Source organism: Lolium rigidum, chromosome 2, assembly GCF_022539505.1.
Source record: "Lolium rigidum isolate FL_2022 chromosome 2, APGP_CSIRO_Lrig_0.1, whole genome shotgun sequence".
NCBI lineage: Eukaryota > Viridiplantae > Streptophyta > Magnoliopsida > Poales > Poaceae > Lolium > Lolium rigidum.
Genome location: NC_061509.1, coordinates 252,695,898 through 252,710,926, shown reverse-complemented (window position 1 = coordinate 252,710,926; position 15,029 = coordinate 252,695,898). Strand labels below are relative to the sequence as shown.

The 15,029-nt window shown below is 44.0% G+C and overlaps 1 long non-coding RNA gene across 2 annotated transcripts; it reads right to left on the bottom strand.

The window, feature by feature from the left end:
- Positions 1-5,954: 5,954 nt before the first annotated feature.
- LOC124688555 lies at positions 5,955-7,092 on the bottom strand. 2 transcript variants are annotated; one of them, XR_006998555.1, is made up of 4 exons: positions 6,964-7,092; positions 6,317-6,905; positions 6,132-6,172; positions 5,955-6,059 (listed from the first exon to the last, which is right to left on the bottom strand). It is a non-coding gene; the product is annotated as an uncharacterized LOC124688555 (long non-coding RNA). The 2 variants fall into 2 exon arrangements; XR_006998554.1 differs by having other exon boundaries at positions 6,317-7,092.
- Positions 7,093-15,029: the final 7,937 nt, after the last annotated feature.

The window sequence follows — 15,029 nt, the reverse complement described above, 5'->3', positions numbered from 1 at the left end:
AAAATGACGAGAGTACCAGAGCTCGGGAGCCAAAAACACTTTCCGGAACCATTCCTCCTTTATAAAACAAAGATTATAGTGTGAAGAGCATGTACAAACTGGACCTAGAGCGAGTTTGAAGTTTCCAATGAGGATGTTGGCAAGGGAGAGTAGCTACAACGAATTGGTAGGTGTGAGAGGCATCCAGAACGAACATAGTGATCATCGTACTCACATCCATTTTCTGTCCAAGGCCAACCCTTTGCTACATTTGTTTCTTATGTCAACATATTTTGCGATTTTAATGACATGATTTTGCCATGTTTGCCACGAAGGGGAAAATTGCTACCTTTTATAGGTTGATTTGCATTGGCATCTCGACAGTTTTTGGTGTGCTAAAATGTAGCCAGGGTCTGTTTCAAAATCTAGTATGTTTTAACAAATAATAGTTTGCCAAACCATATCACTCCGTGTATTACATTGTGGAACATAGGTAGTAGGTAGCAACTTAGTATGCACTGAAAGTTTTGTGCTTGATTGATCACATCTTCTCTCACAGCAGGATTGGAATAATTGGTGTCTGCTTCAAACTTTTGTCACTGGATTAAATCAACGTCAACATTTACAAAAAAAAAAGATTGATGGGGCGCAGAGTTGGAAGGGAACCTCGAAACCAGTGTGGCAGGACGAAATTGGGGAGCCGCCACGAACGGACCGCAGGGTGAGGTTACACGACGCCTGTCGCGGAAGGGTTGTATGCACATCGGGAAGAAAAGGAGAAATCCACAGGAGCCCTGTCTGCGTGTTTGCTTCCGAGCAGTGCAATGTTACTGTTGTTAACAGTTGAACGTGTGGAGCTTGCATGAGTCGCGCTCGAGTACCTGGTTGCAGCCGGTGTCCCACGAAGTGGGGAGGCGTGCCATGTTCAACTGCAGTATTGCTTGATGTTCTACTGCTAACGGAAAATCCATTTATGCACGTACGACTGAACTTGACAAGAATGCACAATGAAAATCAAAATGTAGTTGAATGTTTAGGAGGGCAATGGTAGCCCCTCAGGCCCTCACTATGAATCAAACCTTCAGCTTCAGGTCCAACTTTTCGATGACTCATAATGACCTAATATTCTTTCAGTGTGAGATGACATTCCCGTCAACAACGAGACACACATTGACACGCGTATGATAAAGCAAGCTACTCTCCTGACGATTGGTTGATGGGATAGTGTTCACTTAATTTATTGTTAAGCTAAAAAAAATTTAAATACCGTAGTATCACTTGTTTATTTTGCTGTTTGGTGACCCCTTCAGCATATATCTGTAACTGCCCATTGGCCACTAAGATAACTTGGCTGGTCCAAACTATATGGTGATCCCTTGCTTTAGGATTATACTGCATGATGTTGATTTTGTTTATAAGGCTGAGATGATTCAACTTTGGATCTTTTGACACGATTCCCTCAATGGTGAACCTAATGTTTACTGCTCGAGTCAAAAACATATTGTGAGAATACGTCTGAATATGAATTGGACGATATGCATAGGTATGAAAATAATAGAAGGAAACATATTCATGTTTCACTACCAGTCCAGTCTTGACTCCCGTCCCTCAAGGCAGCGGTGTTTGGGTATTGTTCGTGTCATGAGACATGCTAGGACATTAACTGTACTCTAGAGTTACAACATAGTGTCATATATCGTTGGATCAAGTGGATAGCTCTCATCCTCCGAACAGCGTCCACGCGTGTTCTCGTCAACGGCTATGCTGGTGACCCTTTCTTCCATGGCCGTGGCCTGCGGCAAGACGATCCCATCTCGCCGTTGCTCTTTGTCATTGCTATGGATGTGCTGTCGGCTTTGCTCAAAGCCACGGAGCATGCTGGTTTCCTCTCCAACCTTGGCGACCTTGGGCTCCGACATCGAGTCTCCTTATACGCGGACGACGTCGTGATCTTCGCCAGATCGGACCCTGCCGAGCTTGCGGCGGTTTGGAGAATCCTTGACTGCTTTGGCGCCGCGTCGGGGCTGCTGGTGAACTACCGCAAAAGCTCAGCCGCCCCAATCCAGTGCGCGCCCGCGGAACTGGGTGCCGTGGCTGCAAACCTCCCTTGCCCGATCGAGCACCTCCCTTGCAAGTACTTGGGTCTGCCTCTCTCCCTCAGCAAACCTTCCAAGGCGGATCTCCAAGCTGCTATCGACAAGCTGGCGGCCAAGCTTCCGCACTGGAAAGCTCGTCTCCTTTCCAAGGAAGGACGCCTCGTCTACGTGCAGGCTGTGATGTCGGCCTCCGTGGTCTACCAGCTGCTCGCGCTCGACCTTGATCATTGGTTCTACAAAGCAGTCGACAAGCTGCGGCGTAGCTTCCTATGGGTCGGTAGCGCGGATGCGAACGGTGGCTCGTGTACTGTGGCCTAGCGCCTTGTCTGCCAGCCCAAAGCCTTGGGAGGTTTAGGCCTCACGAACCTTAGGTGGATGAATGCGGCGCTCCGCACGAGATGGGCTTGGCTAGCCAGGGTGGACCCTTCTAAGCCCTGGAGCGGTTTGGAGGTTAATATTGGACCTGACGCTCAGGCCCTTTTCAACGCGTCCGTTCGGGTCGAGCTTGGCAATGGCGACGCTGTGCTGTTCTGGGAGGACCCCTGGATTGGGGGACTCAATGCTGCGGCAGTCGCCCCGGCCTTGTTCAGGCTGGTATCCCCCGCGGCGCGTAAGCGGCGAACCGTCGCGGCGGGGCTCCGCCAGAATAGCTGGGCTCTAGACATCTCCGGCGAGCTTTCCGTTGATGCAACGGTGGAATACCTACGTCTTTGGTCGGCGGTCCACGCCACTGTCGCCCGCCCTAGCCTTGCGGCCGACGAGGCGGACGTCTTCAGGTGGAAGTGGACTCAAGATGGTGTTTTCTCCTCTCGCTCCGCTTATGGCATGCTTTTCCAGGGCACCATTGGGTTGGCGGCGGCCCCGCTTATCTGGGACTCCTTCGCCCCCCTTAAGCATCGCTTCCATGCCTGGCTTGCCCTGCGACGACGCTGCTGGATGGCGTATCGTAGGACGCGGCGAGGCCTTCCTACACATCTCCTCTGCCCGCTTTGCAGGATCGAGCCGGAGACGCTTGACCACCTCTCCTTGCACTGCTCCTATGCGCAGGAGGTTTGGGTGCGTGTCGTGGCTCGCCTTGGCCTGCCGAACATCGTCCCCACGCCCAATGTTGGCATCAACGACTGGTGGCTGCTGGTATCTACCCGTGTAGCCAAACCGCAGCGCAAGCAGCTCAATTCCTTGGTCATGCTTGTCCTCCGTGCGTTATGGTTAGAGCGCAACGACCGTGTATTCCAAGGCAATAGCCTGCAGGTCGTAGGCACGGCCGATAAGATTCTGGATGAATGGACCTCGTGGTTGGCTTGTAGAGGTGGATCCTTAGGAGGGATAGATTAGTTTTTCTCTTCTTTTCCGGTGGTTTTCAGGCGAGATGGGTGCATAACCTGTTGTCTTCTCGCCTGGTTGTACTTGGACATTTCTTTGGTCCGCTTCTGATGCTTAATATAATGACGCGCAGATCTCCTGCGGGTTCTCGAAAAACATAGTGTCATATAACCACCAGGCATCAAATCAATATTTTCCACAAACACATCCATTTTCTTTACAGTTTGAACATCCCGTAGTCCTAGCTAGCAGTACACACATATCAGATAAATATTGGGATGAATGTATCCACATAATTAGATGATATTATAATTATGGCCGTCCCCGCTCGCTTTTAACATTTGAACTTGTGGTGCTCTCTGTAATGTGTAACATGCCATGCTAGTAACTATAGTCATGCCTTGAACTATATGAGATAACCACAACTACGATAAATTTTTCAATAAAAGGTCACATCGCTAGTTGGCAATTTATTCTTAAATTGACATCCTTTTTATCACCCATTGGTTGGACATCTTTCCATAATGCGGGCCTTCTGTTCCCACACTCTAAATGTTTTACACCCTTGTACGTTGTCATATACAAGGCTACCAAATAATATAGTGTAGCATTACAACATATTTGGTAAGCATGACCATGATTGCTTCTTGTTATTTTTACCTTTTAAAGAAAAGATAACTACACTAGTCATCGACCATCAAATTTACATTCTGCTGCTCCTTTTCATATGATACAGGCATCTCACTTGGAGCCTGCAAGATCAATAAAATCCTTCTTTTCTAAGAAAGAAACTTTTTGAACTAACCAATAGCATCAGCAAGATTGGTTTTAGCAAACTACAGAAACTGCAGCCGCTACCATCTAAAAAGCAAATAGCCATGGCATGAACCAGGTGCCTCTGGTTGCTGGATTTATGTGTGAACAGCCACCACCCCTGCAAGAAACCTCAAGCGTGTTGCTTTCGGCACTGGCAGTTTACGCCAAGGTTTTGTGCAAGACACTAGCACAGATAGGCGTTACGGTTCACATGGCACCGTGCCGCCCCATACATTCTCAAATTACTTTTTTTGCTTCCTTTGGCAATCCTTATCTGTTCAAGAGTATTTATTTGCATCCTGAAAAATAATTCAAGCGTCCTACAAATTCTTGTACCTTGATCAAGAGATCGATCATAATAATCATCATCATCATCATCATCAGGTTGGTAAGAATTCCATAGAGGTGAAGTAAGAGTGTGGATGAGAGCTTGAGCATAGAGTGACAGGATGTCAACGGGCGGGAGTAGCAAGACAACCCCGGTCATGAACCACTGGAGCAAGATCGTCAACGCAGACATGGGCCACCACGCCGTATGTGTTGAGTTCAAGCAGGCCAGGGACCCTTTCAATTGGAGGAAGTACATGTGCAACAAGTGTGGGGCACTCCGTGGCAAGCACTGTGTATGCAAGGCTAAGGCCAAGGCGGATGACGACACGGGGATCAAGGAGGAGCACCTGCCACCACGCAAGAGGCTCATGCTCAGGTACAAGCGGGAGAAGAAGGCCCTTGCCGCCGCCGCCTCCGCAGCTAGGGAGAAGGGCAAGGAGGAGGGAATATGCATGGAGTTCAACCAGGCCAAGTACCCTTTCAATTGGAGGAAGTACATGTGTGACAAGTGTGGGGCGCTCCGTGGCAAGCACTGCATATGCAAGGCCAAGGCCAAGGCGGATGACGACACGGGGATCAAGGAGGAGCACTTGCCACCACGCAAGAGACTCATGCTCAGGTACAAGCGGGAGCAAAAGGCCCTTGCCGCTGCCTCCGCAGCTAAGGAGAAGGGCAAGGAGGGACAGTTGGAGTTGGAGGAAAGGGAGACCACCTGGATTCCTGGGGCGACGACCACCAAGGGGAAGAGAGCCCCGAGGAGAAGGCGCACTTGAATTATATGCGACTGTTATCTCTCTTCCTGTCTTTCTGCATTACCTGCCTGTAAAGTGACCGCATAAGTGGTATGAATTATCGATCTGAAGCTCTTTCGCAATGTGGACTAAACCTGTGGGTCTGATGCACACACTTGTAGTGCTTCTTTCAGGGTAGATCAGAGACTCCAACATGCACTGGTGCCCATATATACAATATAGGTTCAGATAAATAGTAAGTTTCTGCCCAAATAGCAAGTCAGAGGCATGCTAAAATCTGTAACCAGAACCAGGCTGAACACATTAGTTCCCCCTGTCTTGGTTAAGTTTGGCTCCACAAATTAAACAGGGCGGCAAAGCATACTGAAAACACAACCTCACAAAATATTTGCCAAAAACAGAAACCTAACAAATTTTTTGCCATCATAGCTAATGTTAGGCAGATATGGTCAGTTTTCAGTGGAACAAAGATTCCAAATTTGGTGGTTCTGAGAGCATGTGATTTGGCTCATTTTAGCATTCAAAGAAATGAAACCAAGCATCCCGTGGAGTAAATCACAATAACGTGGGCAGCCGCATCCCAACATAGCCATGTCGTATTTAATATAGTGAGTACCAATACCAACAGATCATCATAATCAGTAGCCTTGGAAGGTAAGCAGTGACTTTATTCAATATCGAACATGCTACGCACCTCCAGGTTGCACTTAGCTTCAGCGTCAAATGTCTTGCACAAAATCTCATAGCTTGTACCAATCCTGATCTGCAATAATTGGAGGGGTCAAGATACAAATATCTTGGTCTTACCCAGACTAGTTTCTGGGTAAAGTAATACCAGCAGATCCACTCGTGATGGTGAGGTAGGATATGGCATATCTGTGAGACAGAATAATTAGATTCAAATATTGAAACAGAGCTGGAGTAGAAACCATAAAATTAACCAACAACCAGAAGGTACACCCATTCGGTGCAGTAGAACAAAAAAATTGTCGGCACAAAGTTTGAAGTTCACCACTGTACCTCAACTTATTGTAGAAAGCCATAGCTTCCGTATTAGGTTTTGGAACTGTTAGCATCATGGATCTTATTTGACTCTGCATATGCAGATGCACTGTGGATAAGTTTTATGATCAATCAAGCCAAGATGTCATCAAAATTGCAATCAGGCAAAAAGAAACATGCATAAATCAGAAGAGCTGCCATGACAGCCTCTACCTTAACATAACATTCAGAATGCAGCTGCTTAAGAAGATAGATCACCTTGCGAGGTTCAATCAACTGCATTAGAAACTTCCCAAACCCATTTCCTTGGGAAGTAGACTCCAACTGTATCTCATACACATAAACACTGAGCACATCCTCTCCAAGAAGGCAAGAACAAACCTGGAGTGTACAATACAAAGCAAGCGATCTCCACTACATGCTCCATCTGTACATTCCACTATTCCAGTGATTCCACCCCTGCATCTTGCTTCCTAGAACTTTTTGCAATACAGATATTTGCAATTTTCCTGAAAGGGATATATTGTGCTTCTGGAGCAACCATTTCCTAGCACTTAATTTTCTCTTCTGAAGGCCATTCGGATCCATAAGGTCCCTGCATATTAACCTAAATTATTGTTAACCAGTGTTACATTCAGTAATCATGAGGAAGTTGAGAAAGATACATATTAGAGCATCCTGAACCACTAGATGCAGGTAAGGCATGTGAACTTGAGAAGATGTTGGATGAAATTCTTCGTTGGCAATGGAAGCTGATTGACATGTGCAGACTCGAAGTACACCTAAATACCTAAATATGAAGAAAACTGAGCCCAAGGTAATCAAATATGCTTCTCCAAAAAAGGAGAATGCTATGCTCAAAGCAATAACCATTGTGCATTCAGTTCCCTTTTGTTGAATTTCTAAATCTAGCAAACACATAGTTTTCCTGAATAGGAACCCAACACTACTAGCTAGTCCCATGGTACAAATTGTTTTGATCAGAAAGACAAATGTAGGTTACCCTTCAGTCGTATTTTTTTTTTTCGAAATGGGGAATGGAACCCCGGCTTCAGTTGTATTTATGCGAAGCCTGCAGGAAGTGCGCCAGATGATCCGTCACAACTACACCATTCCTCATAAGTTGTTCGATTGCCTTTTCCCTCCCCCATATATGTTGGAAAGCATGATATCTGCATGAGCCATCTTTGTATACCCATAACGTTCAACCGCTTATTCACTGAGTGATTGCTGTTATCTTATAAAAACGAAGTAACCAAGTGCTAACTGTATTTCTAACCCACAAAAATAAAACAGTGGCTGCAACTTTCAGCATGGTTCAGCAGGATAACGCACATGGGCCATGGGTTCACGGCCAAGTGTTGAAGCTAGTACTAAGAACGGCCAAACGAATTCGCCAATCTCGTATGCCATAATTAAACCTTGACATCACACAACAAAGTCAAGGAATGAAATCGGCCATTGGCAGTGGAAAGGGGCTTGGCGATACTCGCGAATCGAATCAAGATGAAGAAAAGGGGGGAGGACAGAAATACAAGTACCTGCTTCCTACGCTACCTCCTCGCCACGCCGCTGCTGCTCTTGGCTTCTTGTTCTCCGCCGTCGCCGTTGCTGTCGACATCGCCGCCTCATGTTGTTGTCTCTTGGGTCGTGGTGTCGGCTGGAGGGGATGTGCAAGGATGGATGGATGATTGTTTCAGCCATGGGCTTTATGGGCCTCTGTGAGTTATTTGGGTCTTCTATAAGTGCGTGAGAGAGGCCCACGGCCTTATGTCTTCACCATCCTATCGTTGTCCATGTTCTTTCGGTTCCTCGAATGGTACCATAAAAATCCTCACAAACCGAGGAGAGCAAGGAGAACAATGCCTCGAAAAAAAATGGGAGCAAAACTTTATGATCCTCAAATTTCATATAGATTTAAGAATTCATGAGCGGAAGACATGTAGACTCACAAGATTGTTAAAACTTAGAGAATCTCATGACTCATGTCACACTGTAGTTGCTCGAGTCTTTATTTAAACGTAATTTTACATGGAGAAATGACACTTTCATTTCCGTGCCTTTGGCAAAGAGTTGATATTTCCTCCATGAAAGTTCAAAAGTACATGAAAGGTATGAAACATTTATTTGTTGTAAAAAAGATGCATGGTTATGTTTAGTGCTACCATTTCTTTTTATTTCGAAACTGTAAAAAAAAATTAGTCATGGACATGTGAGCGATTACAATGATATAAGTGTGGCATGCATTAGTTTCTTAGTTAAACGCATCGGCATGCTCGTGGTCCGCATAAACTCCATGTCAATAACAAGCCTGTTTAGCATGTCCAAGGCAATGCACACCTCTAGTTACATGCTACTTCCCTGCTACAACTTCTGCATCATTGTCGCTTTCCCATCCATTTTGTCTCCAGGGATGCTTCGCACGGCAACCGGCTTTCCCCAGCAGAAGTCATTTCCCGAATACGCCGAACCGCAGTGAACTCACCGTCAGCAGCGTCGCCCCTTTGGATGATAGCCTCCCACGTGGTAATCAAGTTGGTGCGCCCCCGGATACCAAAGGCTTCAGGCAAGTGACCGTAGATGCACTGAACTAGCTAAATAAAACCTATGGACTTGGTTTTCTCCGGTATCTCATTTCACTTTGGATGGAACAGAAAAAAATACGCATGGTGCTTTGTAGTTCATAGAGAAAATGCAGAGTTAACGGGCACATACTGAATGCAAAGATGTACTAGTGTATATATAGAAAGTGAGATGGCATTCAAAGACAAACTTGTTTGGATCTTTGTTTGTGTGAGCCATTATGGTTTCGATTTTCGTGAAGACATGGCAATGGCATGGTCTCACGCAACAGGCATAGTCTATGATAATTGATTTATTCTTGCACGGCAAATGTTCCAACGTGATAGACTCCTATCAATTTTCCTATAATTCCATCCCTTCATCCTCAAGTCTAGCAATCTTGAACAAATCTTGTACTTTACAACTACAAAGTCATTTCTCCAATACATTCTCCTCTCGAATATGTCATCTACAGTTTCCCAGTCAAGTTTTAGCGGATATCAAGATATCAAAAGACATGAGGAAGATATGAATCCAATTTCCAGCCAGGCCTTTTCTTTTTCTATATTGAACTTCACGTTCGTTGGTCCTTTTAGAGAAAATAAGTAGTCCTCATGAAATTATTCATAGTCCTAATAATTGTTGAAGATGCAAAAGAGAAGTTTTAAATGTTTCTCTTGATCAATATCCACCTCAACTAAAGCTATATAATCATCTGTCTATTGGAGTATTGACAAGCTATCTTCCATTAGATGTTGCACACTAGCTTTAATGGTTCATCCATGCTTACCTTCGGGTAGAACTAGCAACCATATCACCTACAACATTGAAAAGGATTAGCAGCGTGAGTGAACCCTGTTTTGTTTGTAAATGCGGGCCAAGTTCATCTTTTCATTGATCCCACACTAACATTCCGTGTACAATTTGCAAAGCAGGGTCAAAGTTTAAGGGAGTCTCATGACACGGCCAACCTAATTTTGCACAGAGATAGCGACTGAAGTTTCAATATCGATCAGTTATGAAGATACTATGTCTATAGTGCTAACATCTACAAGATTAATAGTCAATACCATTTTCCCTTTTACACAAAGATGCTAAAAAAATCCGTTAGTTAGTTATACAATTTAGGTTAAACATCCTTAGTAAATAAAATATACAAAAATATCAAATGCGTCAAGGGGAGGACCCCTCAAGGGAGGATCACGTATAGATGGTATATTGCATAGTGAGCTTTTTTTTTTTTGAGAGCAACCACATATTTCATTAATAGAAAATCAAGTTACATGAAGCAACACATGTGGAAACTAAAAGACAAACCGGGATAAAATGATTATCCTGAATTTGCAGATAAAATCCTAAAAGATCGAAAAATACAAAACGATCCCTAGGGTTTCCTGCAACCACCGTAACCAGCGGCCGCCGTCCAATTCCAACGCCGCCGAGACGAACGCAAGAAGAGACGCTGAGCCTCCACCATTGCAAGATCCAAAAGAGCACCATCGCCAACGAGGCTTTGTGAGTCGATGAACAGGCCTGCTGTAAGCAGCGAGGCACATGTCGCTGTGGCACGTCGACCGGGGGACGTCCCCGTGCTGTCTTGGACCAAGATACGCCGCCTCCCATCGACGAAGTCGGAGAAGAACGGCATATCCACCACCTCCGGACCAACATATTCGCTCCAGAAGAACCACCTCGCCCCGGCCCCCAGCGCCGTCGTGGACAACGACAAACGCCGATGACACGTCGAGAAACGGATCTCGCCGGATCCGAAGAACGGCGAGAAGACCAAGCTGCCGACCTGAAAGATCGACAAGCACACGTTGCCAACAACTCCGAGACGCCGCCGTGAAGGTCGCCGCCGGTGTGGGAGTGGAGTTGAGGCAGATTTATTTGACCGGGCGCCGCTCCCACCACCCCAACGACGCACCACAGCAGACAAGCCCAAACTACAAAACGGAGGAGAAACGAGGTCCCCTCCCCCTCCTGCCGCCGGAGCGGCAAGCGGAGGGAGAGGGGCCCAGAGCTCACGCCGGTGGAGATGGGATCTGGCCGCCGCCGCCTGGGAGAGAGGAGCGGGGATGAAACGTTTCGTCCGTACTATGTTGAGACTGTTTAGTGCATTTGCATAGTGAGCTATGCATGGAACAATAAATCTTCAATTCTATCGTAATCTAGTGAGGCTTCGTGGTGGCCTAGAATGGGTTTAAGATGGCTTTAAGGGGGGTTGAAATGGCAGTTTACCGCAGTCAGTTATGTTTATTTAGATCACTGAAAACTACAAAATTCTAGAGAGGAGTTTGTTTTAGTGATATTTATTACTAGCGCTGACATTTAATTATTTAATCTTATGTTTTAAACATATAGTAAGTAGACTAGAAATTTAATTGGCCAAGTTTTTCTTTTCCTACTATGTTGCTTTTGATAACCATGTTGTAGTTAATTTGATCGGTTGTGGAATAAGATGTGCTCCGGTGGGTCGTTGCCATGCATTAAACAGAATTTGCTCTTCTTCCCTCATTTAAAACAGGGTAGTGTGAAGAACTCATACAACTGATCATGTGGGGATGGTGTACTGTCTTGAGTCTAGTGCGAGTTCAAAAACTCCCGTTGGCAAAACATAGCGGTTACAGATAATTAATAGGCGTGAGATGTGTTGGGAATACGGTGGAAATCACACTCAAGTCTATATTTTGCGAGATTGTTTATGTCCGCTAGAAGATCCTGACGAGTTGGTATACAAAGCATCGCAAAGGCACGCCAATGTGTTGTCATGCTGTTGAGTTCAGATTCGGTAGAAGTACAGACTGAGCATCTCCTCGTATACCAGTCAAAGCTCATGGTGTTTCCTAATCCGCGAGTGTACCGGCAGCAACAGCTAGGGGGGCTCATCATTAGAGACGAAGCGCTGGGCAGAAATTTCGCACTAAAAATGCAACTTAGACCGTATGGTCGGGCCCCACACATGCACCTGTATCCAGGCTAATGAGAGAAGTGAAGCGGTGAGCGCGGGGATAACAACACCAGGACTCAAACTCGAGATCCTGACTCTGATACCATATTAAGTTTGTGCGCTAACCAACTATTCCAAAAGACTGATCTGATAAAAAAGCTAGGCAATCCACTTATAGTTTAACACATGCTAAGGAAAGAAGTGAACCGGGCTTACTATTAGGCAGCGTTACGGCGACTTAATTGGTTACAGTGTCTTATTTTTTTGTGTATTGCCAACTCCATATAAGTCTACCTCTAGATTTTCTTTGCCTAGGACTCATTCTGGTCAGAATGTCAGATGCATATATTTAAGTTCATGGAAAATGTGTATTTATTTGTGTCACTATATGATGCATGCACGTCTAGCTATGAAGTTTTTAAATGTAACTAGCACAGTAGCACTGGCAATAAGTAGCAGGACATAATATTAAAATAAAAAAGAAATAGTTATGTTGCCAAAAGGTCTCTAACGTGGCCTTCAACATACACCGACTGCCGGTGAGCAGAACCACGTGACAGGCATCTTTGTCGATGGCTATAGTTTTGCTGACGGACACCCTCGGCATAATGGCATTTGTGCTGATGTTCTGTGCCAGGTATGTCGAGCATCATTTTAAAGCGCTAGGCATGTTTGCATGTACTGATGTGATCATTTTTTCCCTAAATTCCTACCGTTGTATATACCCAAGGCATCTAATGTGGTGACCAACATACACCTACCACCGTCAGGCTTCCGTTAGTATAGCAACAGTAATATATGCCGACGGCTATGGTTTTTCCGGCGGGCATCCTCTGCATGATTGCATGTATGCCAACATGTATGTCAACGGCCATCTTGGAGTGCTCGGCATGTCAATTTGTATGCCGACGAACCTTATATCATGCCAACTGTTTGTGTCTTAAATAAAGAGCGAATCCAATTTTTGTTACCTCATTATATGTACATGGATAGATATTGATTAGGTCAATTTTCTAAAAATTCCTTTCGTATGGGTATTAGTTTTTGTATATTCGGCCACTCTACATACCAATTAAAATCTAGACATTTTTATCACCTGCCATACAATTTGTTTGGATAATCCAAACCAAAAAAGCAATTTCAACTTTTCCTTTCACGTGCAATAGGCGTGATGATTTTATTGGTTAGGAACACTCGAAGGTGCGGTGCTTGTACATGTATTTTTCGGACTACTCCTTTTGTTTTTCTTTTCTAGGGAAGGTGTCAGGCAGATGTTAAAGTGTATATCCATAAAATATATATGCGTATATGTTATGTAATTTTTAAAATATTATCCCTTGAAATTACAGATTTAACAGCTAAAATAATTCATATGATCTCGATCAACGTACTACCTCTATTTTGGACCCACGTATTGTGCTTTTAATATAGGTCACGTGTAACATCATCATATGGAGTACTCCCCCGTTCATTATTACTTCGCGTTCTTAATTCAGTTAAAGTCAAACTTTTAAAAAAATTGTCAAATATTTAGGAAAAGTATATAAACATCTATAATTTAAAATATATGCACAATTGGTATTATGGATGTTAATATTTTTTCTTATGTTTTTTCTTAAATTTTAAAATGTTTGACTTTGACTAAACTTGGAATGCGAACTAAAAAATACGGAGGGAGTACAATTGCAACTTGTATATCGAAGGAACTGGTTGCGAGTTAAATATTGGCTCGGACTGCCAACCCAATATCTGGCTCAGTGCATGATATGGTTTTGTTTCGACCCAATACTTGCATGGCTCGTAGATATGGCCAAATTTTTGGGACAACGTAGATTAGTCACTTGATTGTTAAGTGTGTATAGCTAGGCCGAACAATATCTCACTAATACAGATCAAGTCTTTTAAGGTCTGCAATCACGGTTGACTCTTGAGCCTACATGCGGGTGGCAAGATACGTGGCCGACAATAGCCTTGTACATACATAGGTGAAAGAAATTCTATTGATCGATCTCAGCTGTTATAATTAGGTCCCACCAAAATCAAACGAATTAGATAATTAAAATGATGTGAATTAACCTCATGTCTCTATTTCAGACCTGTATTTACTTTTAGTGTATAATAGGTAGATAGTAAATAGATTCTCTAACATATTTATTTATTTATTTCATCTTAATCTTTTAACATATATCACTCTATTCCACAATTAAGCCGTTTTAGCAAACTATTTTATTTTTCTAAAGTAGCTTATATATTATGGAACGTGGATTGTAACAACTAGACTAGGGGTGAAATGGCAAGTTTTTCTTACCCTAGTATGTTGCTTTTGACAATGATATTGTAGTCATTTGATCGGCTGTGAAACAACATGTGCTCTGGTGGGTCGTTGTCGTGCATTAAACAGAACCTGCTCCTCTTTTCCTACTTTATATAAGAGAGATAGTGTGAAGAACTCATACAACTAATCATGTGGGATGGTGTCGACAGTCTAGAGGGAGTTCGAATGTTATGATGTTGGCAAAACATAGTGGATACTGATAATTATTAGGAGTGAGATGCATTAGGAATACAGTGAAAATTATACTCAAGTCTACTTTTTGCGAGATTTTTCGTGTCCGCTACAAGATCCCGATAAGTTGGTATACACAGCATTGCAAAGGTACTCCAATGTAGTGTCTTGCCGTTGAGTTCAGATTTAGTAGAAGCACAGACTGAGTGCCTATTCGTCTACAAGGCAACGCTGGCAGTGTTTTCTAGCCCGCGAGTGCACCCGGAAGAACAACCAAGAGGGCTCATCATTAGAGACGAAGCGCTGGGTAGAAATGTCTCATTGCAAATCCCATTTCAACCGTGTGGTTGGGCACCACACGTGCTTTTTGATCCAGGCCAAGGAAATAAACGAAGTCGGCATCCAGACGATCCTCCCCCTGTAGCTCCCTTGAACATCAACCTCGTTGTTTAGGTGCATATGAATCTACTTTTTTTTTCGATATGGGCATATGAATCTACTAGATCATAGAAGCGCACATTTCCGCGTCTGTCCATCGTGAAGAAAGAACAAAAAATATCCAATAAAATAATAATATATAAAAATTCAAGAAAATTCGAAAGCTTGTACAGTTTCTCAGCATACATGGTGCGGTAATTGTCCAAAATAAATTTGTTTCTCAATTTGAATTAAAGGTACACTACATTGATAGAGCAAAGAAAATAATTGCATCA